This window comes from Mustela lutreola, chromosome 7 (assembly GCF_030435805.1).
Source record: "Mustela lutreola isolate mMusLut2 chromosome 7, mMusLut2.pri, whole genome shotgun sequence".
NCBI lineage: Eukaryota > Metazoa > Chordata > Mammalia > Carnivora > Mustelidae > Mustela > Mustela lutreola.
The window spans coordinates 66945414-66962507 of NC_081296.1; the positions used below are offsets into that span (position 1 = coordinate 66945414).

The window sequence follows — 17094 nt, forward strand, 5'->3', positions numbered from 1 at the left end:
CTGCTTAGGGCATATGTTCGCCAAACCTTAAAAGCCACCCACCCACAATGTCTGGCCCACCCAAGACCCAGGCTCCTGGGGGTTCATACTCTGGTGTCTCTCCTTAGGTATAAATAAAACAGCATCCTAAATAATTGTCTTGTCCTGAGCTTTTTTCACCTGAAGTTACTTTGAGCAGTGGTTGGGAGTGGCTGGGCTTCCCTGTTCTTTCCCACCGAGAGAGCAGAACGGAAGATTCCAGCAACAACGATTCCCGTGAGCTGTGTGATGTGTATGCCCGGGCTGGCCACTGCGACCTCCGCTCCCATCACGGGGGCTGTGTAGACCAGAGCCGAGGAAAGTTAAAGCTTCCCAGACCAAGGGATAAACACCGTTGACAGTGGCCCTGTCCTTAGAACAACTTTATTTTTTTTTTAAGATTTTATTTATTTATTTGACAGACAGAGATCATAAGTAGGCAGAGAGGCAGGCAGAGAGAGAGAAAGGGAAGCAGGCTCCCTGCTAAGCAGAGAGCCTGATGCGGGGCTCGATCCCAGCACCCTGGGATCATGACCTGAGCCGAAGGCAGAGGCTTTAACCCACTGAGCCACCCAGGCGCCCCTAGAACAACGTTTTTTAGGCAGATGGAAATATAAGGACTTATTTCTGAGTGTGTTAGGTTGTAATATTTTTTTCTTTTAAACAGACTGGGATCATATTCTTTCAATTCAGTAAGTATTCTTTGATGACCTACTCTATGCTGGGCACTTTGAGATCACTGAAAAATAATTCGGCAATTTGTAGTTTTTTGCTTAAAAGCATAAAATCTTTCCATGTCAATACATAATGATCTGTCATTATTTTTTCCATCATTGTAAAACTTTAGCACGGTTAGCACTTTAATGCATTTTCTGCTCTGATAAATATGGAATTGATCACAGTACCTCCAACTATTTCTAACACCATTATTGGGTGGGATGCAATGAACAGATTTCCTAAGTCTAGGGAAGTAGGCAAAAGCAGGGTTATGAATTTAAGTCATAGAATCTTCCTCCCCAATGGGTTAAAACATTTTTCAGTTTTACTTTCTACAGTGGATCTGTAAAAAGTATTAGATTGGTACAATTATTTTTGATCTACGTGTTTGTGATAGCTGATACTAAAAGGAATTTGTTGGGCTTGAGAGACAACATGTGGGAGGTGAGACAGGGCTGAAGAAGATAGGCCCTGAGCACCTAGGACATTGGCGGTCATGCAAAGAGTCATGGAAGTCATTGTGGGATTTTAAGCAGGAGCCAGATTAGAATTCTATTTTTTCCAGTTTTATTGATATAGAATTGATATATAACATGGTATTATGTTTAAAGTATACAATGTAATGATTTGATATAGATATATATATTGTGTAATGATTACCATGTTTAGTTAACACCCATCACTTCACATTGTTACAACTTTTTTATGTGTGTGATGAGAACTTTTAAAGATTTCTTCTCTGAACAACTTTCAAATAAATGACACAGTATTGTTAACTGTAGTCGCCATGCTGTACCTTACTTATTTACGTTATAACTGGATGTTTGTGCCTTTTGACCCCCCTTTCTCCATTTCCCTCACTCCCTACCCACTGGCTCTGGCAACCACCAATCTGTTTTCTATTTCTGTGAGTTTGTTATTTTAGATCCCATATATAAGTGAGATGATCCAGTTTTTGTCTTCCTTTCTGGCTTATTTTGCTTAGCGTAATATCTTCAAGGTCCATTCATGTTGTTGCAAATGACAAGATTTCCTTCTTTTTTGTGGCTGAATAATATTCCACTGTATAGATAAATATCACCATTTTTTATCCGTTCACCTGTTGATGGACATTTAGGTTGTTTCTTTGTCTTGGCTATTATAAATAACATTGCAATGAAAATGGTGGTGTGGGGGTGCTTGGGTGACTCAGTCAGTTAAGTGTTTGACTTAATTTTGGCTCAAGTCGTGAGATCAAACCCCAAGTCAGGGTCCGCTCTCAAAGGGGAGTCTGCTTCAGTCTCTCTCCCCCTCTGGCCCTCCCCGCCACACTCACTCACTCTGTCTCTCTCTCTCTCATAAATAAATAAATCTTTATTTTTTAAAAGATTTATTTATTTATTTATTTGACAGAGAGACAGCGAGAGAGGGAATACAAGCAGAGGGAGTGGGAGGAGGAGAAGAAGGCTTCCCTTCAGTGCAGGCAGCCTGACATGGGTCTCAGTCCCAGGACTTTGGGATCATGACCTGAGACAAAGGCAGATGCCCAACAACTGAGCCACCCGGGCCCCCCTAAATAAATCTTTTTAAAAAAAGGAAAATGGGGGATGCCTGGGTGGCTCAGTTGGTTAAACAGCTGCCTTCAGCTCAGGTCATGATCCCAGCATCCTGGGATTGAGTCCCACATCGGGCTCCTTCTCCCTCTGTCTCTGCCTGACATTCTGTCTGCCTGTGCTCGCTCTCTCTTCCTCTCTCTCTCTGACAAATTTAAAAATCTTAAAAAAAAAAAAAAAAAGGAAAATGGGGGTATAGATGGTGCAGATAACTTTTGGAGATAGTGATTCTGTTTCCTCTGGATATATAAATACCCAGAAATGGAATTGTTGGGTCATATGGCAGTTCTATTTTTAATTTTTTGAGGAAACTCCATCCTGTTTTCCATAGTGGCTGCACCCATTTGCATTCCCCGCAACAGTGCAAGAGGGTTCCCTTTGCTCTACATCCTCTCCCACACTTGTTATCTCTTGTCTTTTGAATGACAGCCATTCTAACAGGTGTAAGATATCTTACTGTGGTTTTGATTTGCATTTCCCTGATGATTAGTGATAGCAAGCACCTGTTGGGGGCTCACTTTTCATGTACCTGTTGGACATTTGTATGTCTGTTTTGGAAAAATGTTGATTCAGTTCCTCTGCTGATTTTATGATCAGATTGTTTATTATTTGCTAGTAAGTTGTATTTCTTTCTTTATTTTGGGTATTAACCCCTTATCAGATATATGATTTGCAAATATTTTCTCCCACTCTGTAGGTTGCCTTTTCATTTTGTGGATGGTTTCCTCTGCTCTGCAGAAGCCTTTTAGTTTGATGTAGTCCCTCTTGTCTATTTTTGCTGTTGTTGCTTTTGCATTCAGGGTCATATTCAAAAAATCATCGCCAAGACTGATGTCAAAGAGCTTACTGCCTATGTTTTCTTCCAGGAGTTGTATGATTTTAGATCTTATGTTAAAGTCTTTAATCTATTTTGAGTTGATTTTTGTGTATAGTGTAAGAAAGTGGTCCAGGTTCATTCCTCTGCATGTTGCTGTCCAGTTTTCCCAACACCATTTATTGAAAAGACTGTGCTTTCCCCATTACATATTCTTGCTTCCTTTTGTCATAAACTAATTGCCTGTATGTGCATGGGTTTATCTGTGGACTCTCTATTCCGTTACACTAATCTATGGGTCTGTTTTTATGTCAATACCAGACTGTTTTGATTACTATCACTTTGTAATGTAGTTTAAAATCAGGGAGTGTGATTCTTCCAGCTCTGTTCTTCTTTCTCAAGATTTCTTTGGCTATTTGGGGTCTTTTGTGGTTCCTACAAATTTCAGGATTTTTTTATTTCCATGAAAAATGCCATTGAAATTTTGACAGGGACTGCGTTGAATCTGTAGATTGCTTTGGGATCTGTCATTATTTTTACAGCTGCATGGTACCCCAAGCACAGCTGCATCATAACTCCACACTTTCTAGTTCCCTAATTTTAGATATTCAGATTGCATCAATATACATCTCTATTATAAATAGTGTTACAATGAGTACTTTTGTCATATGACCTTGTGCACATTTGTGAATATTTCTGATGGACTCCGACGAGAACTGCTTAATTAAAGAGAATGTGCTGAATATTTCTCACTATTGTTCCCAGACAACAAGTTTGTTTTCATTTTTTCTCCTACCACTAGTGTGTGAGAGGACTCTGCTCCCTGTGGTCTGTAGGTCATATTATCAAACTGATAGGTGAGAATGGTCAATAGCCTTTTATTTAAAAAAAAAAAAAATTTAAGGTTGTATTTATTGGTTTGACGGAGAAAGAGAGCGCAAGTAGGCAGCGGCAGGCAGAGGGAAAAGGAGAAGCCGGCCCCCCGCTGAGCAGAGAGCCCCACATGGGGCTTGATCCCAGGACCCTGAGATCATGACCTGAGCAGAAAGCAGATGCCTAACTGACTGAGCCACCCAGGCACTCTGGGCAATAAATTTTTCAATAGGAATCAGCCTCGGCCATTGATACTGACTAAGCAGCTTACCACCCTCACAGGGCACTTCTAGGGAACAAATTAAAGAGAGTTCAAGTTCTAGCTGTTCCCATGGGTGAGCTCCAGCTATTGCTAACACTCGCTCCGATTAGTTGTGTTCTTCTATACCCACAGTCTCTAAGACAATGTCATTATCTTGTTTACAGATGAGGGGACCCACCTAGAGAGGCTAATTCCTCCAAATCACAGAGGTCACAAGTAACAGAGCTAGGGAGGAAGAGACACCTGACGGTGAAGGAGAGAACAGCAAGGTCGAGGCCACTGGTAACCCGGGGCTTGGGTATAGACCTGGGTCTCCAGGCCAGAACCAGACCAGTTGTGAGGTCTGGAATGGTGCTGAAGGAAGGAACCTTCACGTGTGCCATCTGTTCCACCTGCACTTGCCCTTGGGCATGAGAGAGGAACCCCCAGGTCGGGTAACTCAGAAGGACCGAGAGGAGTGGAGAAGACTGCTAGCCTGGTGACAGCAGGGGAGTTTATGAACTGCCAAGGCGTGCAGACCCTGTCCACAAGCTAATGAGAAACCCTTTCCATCCTCCCAGCACTGAGGCTGCTGCTCCAGTCCCTGCCCCAGGCCCTCAGCAGAGAATTCATTCCGCCAAACAAAGCAGCCCCTTAGCACTCCTTGTATTACCATGGCTTTAAGCCTAGGAATTCCAAGGACAGACTTGTTGAACTACTTCTGGCTCCAGCACTTGTAGACTGGTCCTCAGTTCTCAGGGGTTTGAAGAAATATTTTCAGCAGGCCCCAAGTGGGGAGCCAGCAGGCCAGCTAAGTGTCTTTCCCTTGAGAGCCCATTTGTTTTCCGGGGAAGCTCAGCTCTAGTGGACACGCTTCCGGCATCCCCAAAACCCTGGGGCCCTACACCTTCAGGATTTTAGTCCCCAAACAGGAGGTTCCATCCAGGTGGTGCCATCTCAGCCCCTCCCCCACACAACCTGGAGTGGGGGGCACAACACACCACACCCTTTGCCTGGAAGGGGGCTCTGCCCACTGGCAGCATGATGGACCCAAGAGTTTGCTGAGGTTTTCAGATGTGAGAGGCCCAAAGATCTCAGAGAAGAGTCTTATGTCCTAAGCTAGTGAGAGTGTGGTCCAGGATCTCAGGAAGGTAACATCTCTCAGCCTTTTTATTTGAAAAACAGTAGGAAATCTATTCTGTGATTAGGTGAAAGAATGACTGTATTCTTTTTTTTTTTTTTTTAGATTTTATTTTATTTCTTTATTTGGCAGAGAGAGCACAAGCAGGGGGAGTGGCAGGCAGAGGAAGAAGGAGAAGCTGGCTCCCCCCTGAGCAGAGAGGCTGATCTTGGGCTCGATCCCAGGACCCTGGGATCATGACCTGAGCTGAAGGTAGATGAGATACTTAACCAACTGAGCCAACCAGGTGCTCCAGAATGACTTAATTCTTCAGAAATGCACATACACACACATATATGCAGAGGGAGAGAAAGCACACATGCAAATGCAAATAATTGGTGAATCAGGACAAAAGGTTTTGGAAATTCCTCATATCATGCAGCTTTTCTGTAAGTTTGAAATGGTATCAAAATTAAATGGTGACAGGAACACGTGGGTGGCTCAGTTGGCTAGGTGTCTGCCTTCAGCTCAGGTTGTGATCCCAGGGTCCTGGGATCAAGTCCCACATTGGGCTCCCTGCTCAGAAGGAAGCTGGCTTCTCCCTTGGCCTGCTGCTCTCCCTGCTTGTGTGCTCTCTCTCTCTGTTATATAAATAAAATATTTTTTTAAAAAGTTAAATGGTGGGGCACCTGGGTGGCTCAGTGGGTTAAAGCCTCTGCTTTCAGCTCAGGTCATGATCCCAGGGTCCTGGGATTGAGCCCCACATCGGGCTCTCTGCTCAGCGGGGAGCCTGCTTCCTCCTCTCTCTGCCTGCTTCTCTGCCTACTTGTGATCTCTGTCTGTCCAATGAATAAATAAAATATTAAAAAAAAAAAAAAAAAGTTAAATGGTGGGACGCCTGGGTGGCTCAGTTGGTTAAGCAGCTACCTTCGGCTCAGGTCATGATCCCAGCATCCTGGGATCGAGTCCTACATCGGGCTCCTTGCTTGGCGGGGAGCCTGCTTCTCCCTCTGCCTCTAGCCTGCCACTCTGTCTGCCTGTGCTTGTGCTCTGTATCTCTCTCTCTCTCTCTCTCTCTCTCTAACAAATAAATAAAAATCTAAAAAAAAAAAAAAAAAGTTAAATGGTGACAAAAAAGTGGAATTATAAAGATCAAAGGAGCAGATTTAGGTAAGTTAATTCTCATTCCCACCCGCCAAGCCCAAGAATGGATTATGTGTAGATTTTGAATTATTTTTACCCAGTTGTAATCATGGACAGTTTTGAAGTCTGTCTTTTTTCACTTGGTGTCAGTCACCAACTGTTGTCTGTGCTGTTACACAGTCCTGCTCACTATTATTTAAATGACTTATAAAATTCCATTATAGGTCATTGTTTATGCTCTCCCATTGAGGGACACTCCAGAGGAAGCAGGGGATTGATCCTAGATCATCATGAACTTGACACCAGGTGCTAGCCTCCACAGGCTCCGTACAGGGGTTATCTTATTTGACCCTCACCATCACACTAAGATAAATCTTTTTACTCCCCATTTATGGGTAAGGAGCTTATAACAAGCCGACCTCATTCACTAGAATTCAGTATTCAATTGCAGTCTCTCCAACTGCTGTGCTCATGCCTTCCCAAGGCTCTTCCATGACTGAAAGCTTTCTCTTCCTCCTCCTCTAACTTCACGGCTCTTTTTCTGTGCTGCAGTTTCTTTCTTGTATTGTGGTTAATAATTCCATGTCCTGGGGTGCCTGGGTGGCTCAGTGGGTTAAAGCCCCTGCCTTCGGCTCAGGTCATGATCCAAGGGTCTTGGGATCGAGCCCCGCATCAGGCTCTCTGCTCAGCAGGGAGCCTACTTACTCCTCTCTCTGCCTGCCTCTGCCTGCTTGTGATCTTTCTCTCTCTGTCAAATGAATAAATAAAATCTTTTAAAAAAAATTCCATGTCCCAAATCTGAGGCTAGACTGTGGGCCCTTTGAGGGTAGGACTCACATCAGATTCATCTTTGGAGATCCAACATGCTTAGCCCCTGTGTGTTTTATACATGGCAGAAGCTTACGTCATTTATTCTTACAACAAATATTATATTTATAGAGGGTCTACTATGCACCCAGCACTGTTCTAGATTCTTGCATACATTAGTGATTCAGTAAACAAAATGGAGCTTACATTCCCAGGGAGGGAGATGTACAATAAAGAACATACAGGGGGCATGTAGGTGGCTCAGTCGGTTAAGCGTCTGCCTTCAGCTCAGGTCATGATCCCAGGATCCTGGGATCGAGCCCCATATAGGGCTCTCTGCTCAGTGGGAAGCCTGCTTCTCCCTTTCACTCTACCCCTGCTTGTACTCCCTCTCTCTCTCTCCCTACCGCTCTCTCTCTGTCAAATAAATAAATAATCTTAAAAAAAAAAAAAAAGAACATTCATAGTACATAAGAAAAGCACATATTGTGTTAGAAGTTGCTAAGCTGGGACACCTGGGTGGTGCAGTCAGTTAAGCATCTGCCTTTAGCTTAGGTCAGGAACCAGGGCCCTGGGATCAAGTCCCACATGGGGCTCCTTGCTCAGTAGGGAGCCTGCTTCTGCCTCTGTCTGCTGCTCCCCTACTTGTTCTCTCTGACAAAGAAGTAAAACAAAATCTTAAAAGAAAAAAAAGGTGCTAAATAATAGGTGAAAACGGAGCATGACCATGACAATAGCGGGTACACGAAGAGCAAGTGTTTAGAGTTATTGGGGTAGGCCACATTGAGGACGTAATATTCCAGCAAAGATTTGGAGGAAATGAAAGTGAAAACCACATGAATGAACAAATGAAGGAATCAACTTCCTTGTATGATACATTCTAACTCTACAATTAGAAAGCAGTCATTAGGGACGCCTGCGTGGCTCAGTTGTTAAGTGTCTGCCTTCGGCTTGAATCATGATCCTAGGCTCCTTCGGACTGAGCCCTGCATCGGCACTCTCTGCTCTGTGGTAGTCTGCTTCTCCTTCTCCCACTCTCCCTGCTTGTGTTTCCTCTCTCGCTGTGTCTCTGTTGAATAAATAGATAAAATAGTGTTAAAAAAAAAAAAAAGAAAGAAAGAAAGCAGACATTAGAAGAGCTAAGTCTCTAAGTCTGAGAACATAAATCCCAAGGAGAGAGAAGATCAAAGTTTAAAAGCTCATACCAAACACAGATAAGTGAACAATGGCTCATCCCACAAAGAGTGCCAGTTCAGTTGCTCCAAAGTAAGGTCGTCACGAACAATAAAAGCTACTTTACACGTAGGTAGAAAACACATGAGACTCACACCCATAAAGATGGCATAGGCTGAAAGCACAGGACAATTTTTAATAAACCCATAGATGCCCCCCGCCAGGGTCAGTGATTAGAAAAAGTTGGGGATATTTGTAGAGCATACCCCAACCCTTTGATGCGATCCATGGCAGAAATCTAGTCTTGTGCTATGTTAGGACACAGGGCCTTGGTGTGCTGGACGCTACCAAGAAGTCTTGATAACCCTGGACTGCACATCTCATGTCAGCTAGCACTGAGAGCCCTTCCTTTATGCTGGGAGCTGTTGATGTTTGTTGAACAGATTGAAAACTGCACAGGTGGAATTGTTACATTTGGAATGATTACATTTGTGAGTCTGTTTGTTTTTTTTAAATACAAGAATTACACAGGGACGCCTGGTGGCTCAGTAGGTTAAGCATCCAACTTTTGATGTCCGCTCACGTCATGATCTCAGGGTTGTGGGATTTGAACCCTGTGTCATGCTCCATCCTCAACACGAGTCTCCTTGTCCCTCTCCCTCTGCTCCTCCCCCCATTTGTGCTCTCTCTCTGTCTCTCAAATAAATAAATAAAATCTTTTTTTAAAAATACAAGAATTAGGGGCACCTGGGTGGCTCAGTCATTAAGCGTTTGCCTTCAGCTCAGGTCATGATCCCAGGGTCCTAAGATCGAGCCCCAAGTTGGTCTCCCTGCTCAGGGGTATGTCTCCTCCTCCCTCTCCCACTCCCCCAGTTGTGTTCCCACTCTCGCTGTCTCTCACTCTGTCAAATAAATAAAATAATTTTTTTTTAAAAACACAAGAATTACATAGAATCAACTTATTCTCTTTTTTTTTTTTTACAAATATATACACGCTTTTAATTCCATCCCAATCAAAGTACAGAACATTTCTGTTACCTCAGATCCGTGTGCAGTGAGTTTCCCCTACTCTCTACCCTAAGCAATTACCAACTGATTTTTATATCTTAATATTATTAATTTAGTAAATAATTTCTAAGCTAAACAGCTTTTGTTTTTCATAGACTATTTCTGTATAAATACATTAACATAATATTGATGAAATAAATCGTAACTGAAATATATGGAGTTGGCTTAATATTAAATTTCTTTTTTTTTTTAAGATTTTATTTATTTATTTGACAGAGAGAGATCACAGATAGGCAGAGAGAAAGAGGAGGAAATAGGGTCCCCGCTGAGCAGAGAGCCCGATGTGGGGCTCAATCCCAGGACCCTGGGATCACAACCTGAGCCAAAGGCAGAGGCTTAACCCACTGAACCACCCACGTGCCCCTAAATTTCTTTTTTTTTAAGATTTTATTTATTTATTTGAGAGAGAGTGAATGAGATAGAGAGCATAAGAAGGGGGAGGGTCACAGGGAGAAGCAAACTCCCTGCTGAGCTGGGAGCCTGATGCGGGACTCCATCCTGGGACTCCAGGATCATGACCTGAGCCAAAGGCAGTTGCTCAACCAACTGAACCACCCAGTCCCCTCAGTTTTTTATTTCTATACAAATAGAGGCTTCGTTGCAAAACAAATACCTCCTGAAACTTTGCCTCATATATGTAGATTTTTGTTTAATGAGTTTTCTTCAAGTAGGGCACATCCATTGAATATTCCAGTTTTAAAAATGTACTTAAACTTTCTGTATACTGATAGGGTATGTTCTCAAAACAGAAAAGTACGGATCAGCCCATATTGTATGCTATATCAGATGTTATCATTTCCATTAAGAATATATATGTACAGGCTCAAATATGCATAGGATGTCCCTGAAAGATACACAAGGAATTTGGAGTAGCATCTGTCCCCAGGGAGGGAAACTCGATTAGAAGGCAGGGGAGGAAGGCGATGTTGTTTTCGCTCTCTATCCTTTTGTATCTTTTGACCTTTGTATTGTGTGTATACATGACCTTGTCAAAAATGAAATAATTTTTAATGCATCATAAAAAAATAAAACATTGCTGTTTCAGGACAAATGTGTATTCACCAAAGTGACTTGGAAATTAAGTAGTGGGTGTTAGTGTTATGACACATGACAGGGGTCAGGAAAAGTATTGACTCAGTCAGGAAATGCCTTCTCCAAAGTGCTCCCTTTAATTGCTGACTGTATTTTAAATCAGTTGACCTCAACTCTGTTTTACAGATTCACTCAAGGTACAGCTTATTTACATGACTTTGTCGGATCAGGACCTCTGCACTGATCTCACAGAGCCAACCATACCTGCTCTTAAAGATTGCCTTTCCTTTTTCTTTTTATCGAGTTGCAGTTTCTGATATATGGAGACTTTAATAATTATATGAGCCATACATATGAACACATAATCTGTACATAATAAGGTACACATAGTAAATAGAGTTATGGAAAATATTCCACCTTGATAGTCAAAGAAACTCAAACTAGAACAAAGAAATACCTTATTTAAGAAGCAGTCTATTCAAAGGTTACCCCCCAGTGGCCAGGAGGGTCTGGTGAAAGTTGCGTGTATTTATCACCGACTAAAATATAAATGAGCTCAGCCCTTGGGCCGAGCATATGTCAATTCATGCAACCATAAAAATAGTAATATCTTTTGACCTGGTAATCCCACTCCTGGGAATTTGTCCTGAGGGAATTTTTTTCCAAAGAGAAAAAGCTCTGTGTGGGAAAGACCTTCATTGCATCTTATCCCTCTGAGGGAAAAGGTGATGGGCTCGAAAGAGCGATGGTTTTGGAGTCGGGTGTCCGGGGTTTGATGGCTTGATCTGGGGATCTGCCACTTTGTGTCTGTGTGGTGTTGGCAAAGGGACTTGATCTCCCTGGGTCTACATCTTCAGGGTGGAAGGAGGGAAATCAGGTTGGGAGAGCCATGTGGGACCAGAGCATGGAGGATCTTGACTGCGAAGCCGAGGTCTCCAAGCTCTGTGAAGTGGGCGAGAGGATCATTGCAAGTATCTGATGAGAGCTCCACATCAGGAAAATTAACCTGGCAGTGGCATATAAAATGAATGGAACTAGCGAGAAGGTGGAGGCGGGGAGGCCCTTTCGAAGCCTTCCACAGTAGTGTATATGAGAGGCAACGACTAATTAAATGAAACAGCCTAAACTGTGTGAGTGCCTTGTGGGTGATGAGTCATTATCATAAATCTCCAGCCTCCCCACAGCATCTGTTCTATAGTCTGCACTGAGCAGAAATATTACCTAATAATACCTTCTATTTCCAAAGCCCTTTACAGTTCAAAAAGTGCTTTCATATGTATTATCTCATATCATCTTCTAGGGTGTTTACAAGTTGGCATTGTAAAGGACTTTTCCCAGATATTGTACGGGGCCTTTTCATTTATAATTTCCAGGACCCACCCCTCCTCTCCTTCACTCAGCTTCTCTTTTGTTCGGTGTTCAGCACTTTACAGTTCTTTATTCCATTTCACTGCCAAAAAAAAAAAAAAAAATTGAACAATGCACCCGGCTCCTTGCTTAAGTCCCTCCAAAGGCAGGTAAGTCATCAGTGTGCTGGATTTGAGCACATTTGATTTATTTAATCATTTGTTCATTTTTCTCTGATGGCACTGGAGTTTCACATGTTCCACCATATGTTGTCCCTGTGATGCTCCGTACACATGAGCGAGAGCCCCTGAGGGGGCCTGTCCTTCCTTCTCTTCTCTCCGGCTCCAGGAGGCCCAAAAAGGGATCCACAGTCACAAAGGCCCAACCCCTGAAAAATGGGACTAGCAACCACCCAGGAAAGCTGGGGCCCTGGCCTCCACTCTGATCGAGACGTCCTAACTCGGGGCTTCTCTGCCTTCCAGAGGCACTAATGAGCAGGGCTGAGCGGTAATTAAGGCTGTGCTCAGTTCCCCATCACACAGCACAGCTGCAGCCAGCCAGGAGGAGGGAGAGGGAGGAGGACAGGAAGGATGGCTCCAGCCCTCTCTTCCTGCTCTGAGCCCACTCTCCAGGGCTCTGTCTAGTGCAGCAAGGGGAGTCAGTAAAGCCAAAGGACGAGGGAATAACTATGGGACTTATCTGCCCAAGGATCCAGATGCTAGCCAGGTGTTGCTTCTCTGTCCCATGGGATGCCAGTGGGCCAAAGCTGTGGTCTTACCAGAGGTGAGAAGTACCCTGTCTTGCAACCAGGCTGGCACTGTAAGACCTGGGTCACGACGGGGCTGTGGTCTAGCAAGTAAGGGGCAGCATGACCCATGCCACCCAGTACTCATTGCCATGCTTCTAGGGAGTCTGAGACCTTCTCTGGCTCACCTTACACCAGTGGGTCTACTCTGGAGGAGGGCCAACAGCAATCACAAATACTCAGTGAGCAACACTGAGCCAAGTTCTGGGGCTCCACAGATCAGTACAATCCAGCCCATTCCAGCACACCCTCCCGTGGGGAGGCAGATGTGGAAACAGACGTACGACTGCTCTGAGAGTGGTGAGAACAAATTCTAAGGGAAACAGAGTAGCCTGGGGTAGACTGAGGAGAGCTCTACATGTAAGGTAGCACTAGAGCTGAGTCTTGAAGCAGAACACGGATTCACCAGGAAAGAAATTTTTGACCAAGGGAGTGCAGCGAGCAAAGGCAGGGGCACGAAAGAGTAGATAGCCTGTCTTAGCGCAGTGAGCCTCCAGATCCCAAAGCTGAGGCAGGCCTGGCCCAGAGCATGAGTGGAAAGAGAAGGGATGGATTCTAGGGGCGTCAGGCCTGGCAGGAGCAATTGCCAGTCTGACTCACATTCCCCAGTTTACACCACTTCGTGTGCTGATGCTCCAAGACTGCCCAAGGGGGTGGGGGGAAATCCCTGGGACGCTGTCCCAGCCACAGGTGCTGAGCAGGAGGGGGACCAGGGGTGAGTTGAGGGGATTGATGGAGAAAAGGCAGAGCTAGAGGGAAGGGCTTAGGCAGAAGAAAAAGGCCCTGGACACAGTTGCCGCAGGGGAAGAGGGATAGTGCTGTGCATGTGTGCAAGGCTGGAGCCTGGCCCTCATGTGGGGCAGCCAGGCACCCACCTCTTGCCCTCTGGCCGTGCTCTGTAGTCCCAGGTACCCAAAGGTTCCCAGAACCTACTCTGTCTCCAGGAAAGGGGCAGGAAGAGTCACTGATAATTCTGTAGGGACAGAACTAGGAGGTTATGTCAATCAGCTTGCAAACAGAGGTCCATCACACAAACCTGTGAGTCAGAGAAAAAGAGGTTAGCCTCACAACTGCTGGATCTTTGGTAACATTCTGACCACTTTCAACCATACATAATCAGGACTCATTTCAAATAGCCTTTAGGAAGCATGTTAACTTATGCCCACTTGGTCGGCCGTGCCCTCTCCTGCCAAGTATCCCAAGACTTCCCCTTCTCGTATCTGAGTGCTCAAGGGCCATTCTCCAAGGGGATTTTGGGTTGACTGATGAATAGAAGAAGGCTGGAATGCTGGTATGTTAAGTCATCACACACCTCTTGGCTGGTGAATGCCCCCTTCATATATTTCCTGCATGTAGACCTTTTTTTTTTTTTTTTTTTTTCGTTCTCAATTGTTGGTTCTTGTTTTCCATAGCAGTGTTTTCCAGAAGGCTTGAGATTTATTGCATGGCCATAGCTTGAAAGTGTAGAAATGAGATCCATAGGCGAGCTGTGTTCTCTCTGGATCTAACCTGAGGCTGCCCTGTACCCTTCACCTACCTCTCTCTTGAAGTAGGTTAATAGGATGACCATGGACACCCCTTCCTGGTCCTGTGTCCAGCTGCAGCTATGATGGACAGCCTGTGTGTCTGCCCCATAGGGAAAAGATGAGGAGCAGGACGGGTGTGTATGGGTAGGGAGGAGTGTTGTGAGTCCAAGCTCCCATCACAGTCGGGCTACCAAAAATCTGGCAGTCCTCCTTGTGCCCTTGGGGACCCAGCCTCTTCTTTCCTTGCTCACCTGGCAGGCCTGTGAAGCAACTGTGGAGGGACCTTCAGAGCCGGGAAAAGGAGAGGGAGGATTAGAATGCCTTTTATTTTGAGTGTCTTTCTTTGGACTTTTGCATTTATAATATTTCTATTTTTGAAAGAATCATTTGGCTCTTTTTTCTTTTAGCATATTTTCCTTGGAGCAATAGAAGCCTTTGCAATATGGAAAAAGTGACATGTGATCCGAAGGCGTCTGGAGGGGAGCTCTAACTGACCTTTGCAACCACCTACCCAGAGCCGAGACTGGCGAAGGGCGAGCGGAGCCTCCAGGAATGATGTCTGGTGCCCTCCACAGGTCAGTTCACAGTGGGAGTCTTGGTGACAACCTGCAGCTGTGTGTGCGTGCCTGTGCTCTCGCCCCTCTCTCCCGCGGTTTCTCTAGATGGCTCTGGCTGGCACATCTCTCCTCTCACCCTGTGGCCAGCTGTCCCGGTTCGACTCTCTTCCTCTCTCCCTCTCTCCTTTCAGCCCAGCCTGGAAGGCCGAGGGCTGGGCCAGAGAGAAGCAGTTGTTGCTGTTTTTCCCCAGCTCCCGCTCAAACGTGACACCCGCAGAAAGGTCAAGCCCACGTGGTTCGGCAGTTCCCTGCCTGGCCCGCCCTGGCTGTTGCCATGACGACTGCTGGGCTGGAAATGTCCTTAGCCACCTCTGCTCCGCATGTTGGGTGGCCGTCCCAGGCTCAGCTCTCAGAAAAGCTACTCCGTTCGGGAGTTAAAGGGCTTCTGGGAACATGGACAGATGGACAGACAGAAAAACAGGCCGAGTCAGAGGCAGGCACTGTCTCTTGGACACAGAGAAATAAAGCGTATTTAGGGACCCAGAGAATGTGAAGAAGCAAAAAAAAAAAAAAAAAAAAAGAAAAAGTGAGATGGTTGACGGAGTCTCAGAGCCTCGGCGACACGAAACTGAGGGCTGATGAACAAAGCACAACAGAGTCTGAGACAGAAACAGACAACGAGAGGCACAGGGGGAGAGGGGCCCTCACTGAAGAGCAATGGAGAGGGCCTGAGGGAGGAAGAGAGGGAAGATGGGACAGGTGTGAGAGGAGTCAGCCCACCCTTCCCCGCTCCCATCCCAGGAAAGTGCCTTGCCCTGAGCCAGGTGGGAAGCCAGTGTTTTGTCTCATCTCTCTGACATCACAGGTGGGTTTCAGTCTATTTGCTGGCCAGGCTCTTCCTCTGGCTGGATAACATTTGCCAGCCATTTGCCTTGCCCTAAGCTAACGACGGTAAAATCGAACCCCACCCCAACACACACCCACACCCACCCCCTCCTTGCCATAGGGAGACCCTTGGTTCCATTTCACCCCAAACTCACCATAAATACCTACAGCTTGGCCTCCCTTCTCACCTCCCAGGGGGTGAAATGGGTATCAGAGCACTGAGCAGGGTTGGCAAGAAGTGAGGCCAAATTAGGGAGTGCTGGGTGCGACCATCAGAGGTGATGTCGCCCCCTGGTGGTAGATAACTAACATGACAGACAGTGAGTCCGACTCAGGAATGTGGGGGTAAGGGAGAGAGAGGAACGGGAGAGAAGGGTTTCAGAACTCTGACCAAGTAGGCTGGAGGAGTGGTAACTGGAGTCACAGACCAACCCAGATTGGTCCTCCATGCTGGCCAGGAATTCTGCCTCTAACATTAGTGCACTGATTTCCCATCTTTGAGGTGTCTCCAAGGCTTTGGGTGAGGTCTCTCAGGGTCTTTGAGTTCTGGGTCATTCTTAGCCTTAGCTTCTTAAGAAATAATAGGCCATCAGCAGAGGAAACTTGGATTCCCTCCAGCTTTTAACCACTTCTGGCCTTGACCATCGTAGAGTGAACAATGCAGCCAATGTCCCTAATGTCATCATGTCCCAAGCTCACATGTGGGTGTAGAATAGAACAGGTGGCAGCCTGGAGAGCCCAGTGCCCTGGCGCCCTCAGCCCAGACAGTGCAGTGAGGGAGCTCAGCCCAGAAGGGAGACTACAACCCAAGAGAGCTATGGGTGGGCATCAGACAAGGCTCTGCCGATTTAGCCAACCAGGAGAGCCCACTGGGCCACAGAGGCTAGAGCGCGAAAATCAGAGTGCCTCTGCTGTCCGTGTCAGGTCCTGGGCTGGGTGGGAAAGGGACCAGGGCAAATGCTGGTGGCGTCCTGCCCCACATCCCTTCAGCCTACCTCTGTGTCCAGCTGCAGCTGTGGTGGACAGTTTCCAGGCATGCTCGCGCCTTCCCATCTGTATTGTACTGATTTATAAGACATGTATACTTGGTCATTCCAATGACAACAGTATATTTCCTAGATATCTTTGGTGTTCATCCACAGTCTCTGAAAACATATCAGAGTCAGAAAAGTGAAAGAAATGTCTTGTTATTACTGAAGGACTTCCCACCCCACCCCAAAGGCAAGGGCTGGTTGCCAGGGGGAACAACTACATGATTAGAGGGTGGGAACCTCCTGGGAGGGGAGAGGGGCTATAGGCTGAATCAGCCAATGGCCAGGGACTCAATCGTGACTATGCAGTGAAGCCTCCAGAATAACCCTAGAGGACTGGGTTGG

At 45.7% G+C, this 17094-nt stretch overlaps 1 long non-coding RNA gene across 1 annotated transcript in view; it reads left to right on the plus strand.

Moving 5' to 3' along the window:
• The window catches only part of LOC131836116 (uncharacterized), a 42095-nt gene that overhangs the window by 12401 nt on the left and 12600 nt on the right, over positions 1–17094 (plus strand). The window contains exon 2 of the long non-coding RNA XR_009355518.1: positions 14684–14851. This is a non-coding gene — a long non-coding RNA (uncharacterized LOC131836116). The remainder of the gene's footprint in view (positions 1–14683; positions 14852–17094) is intronic.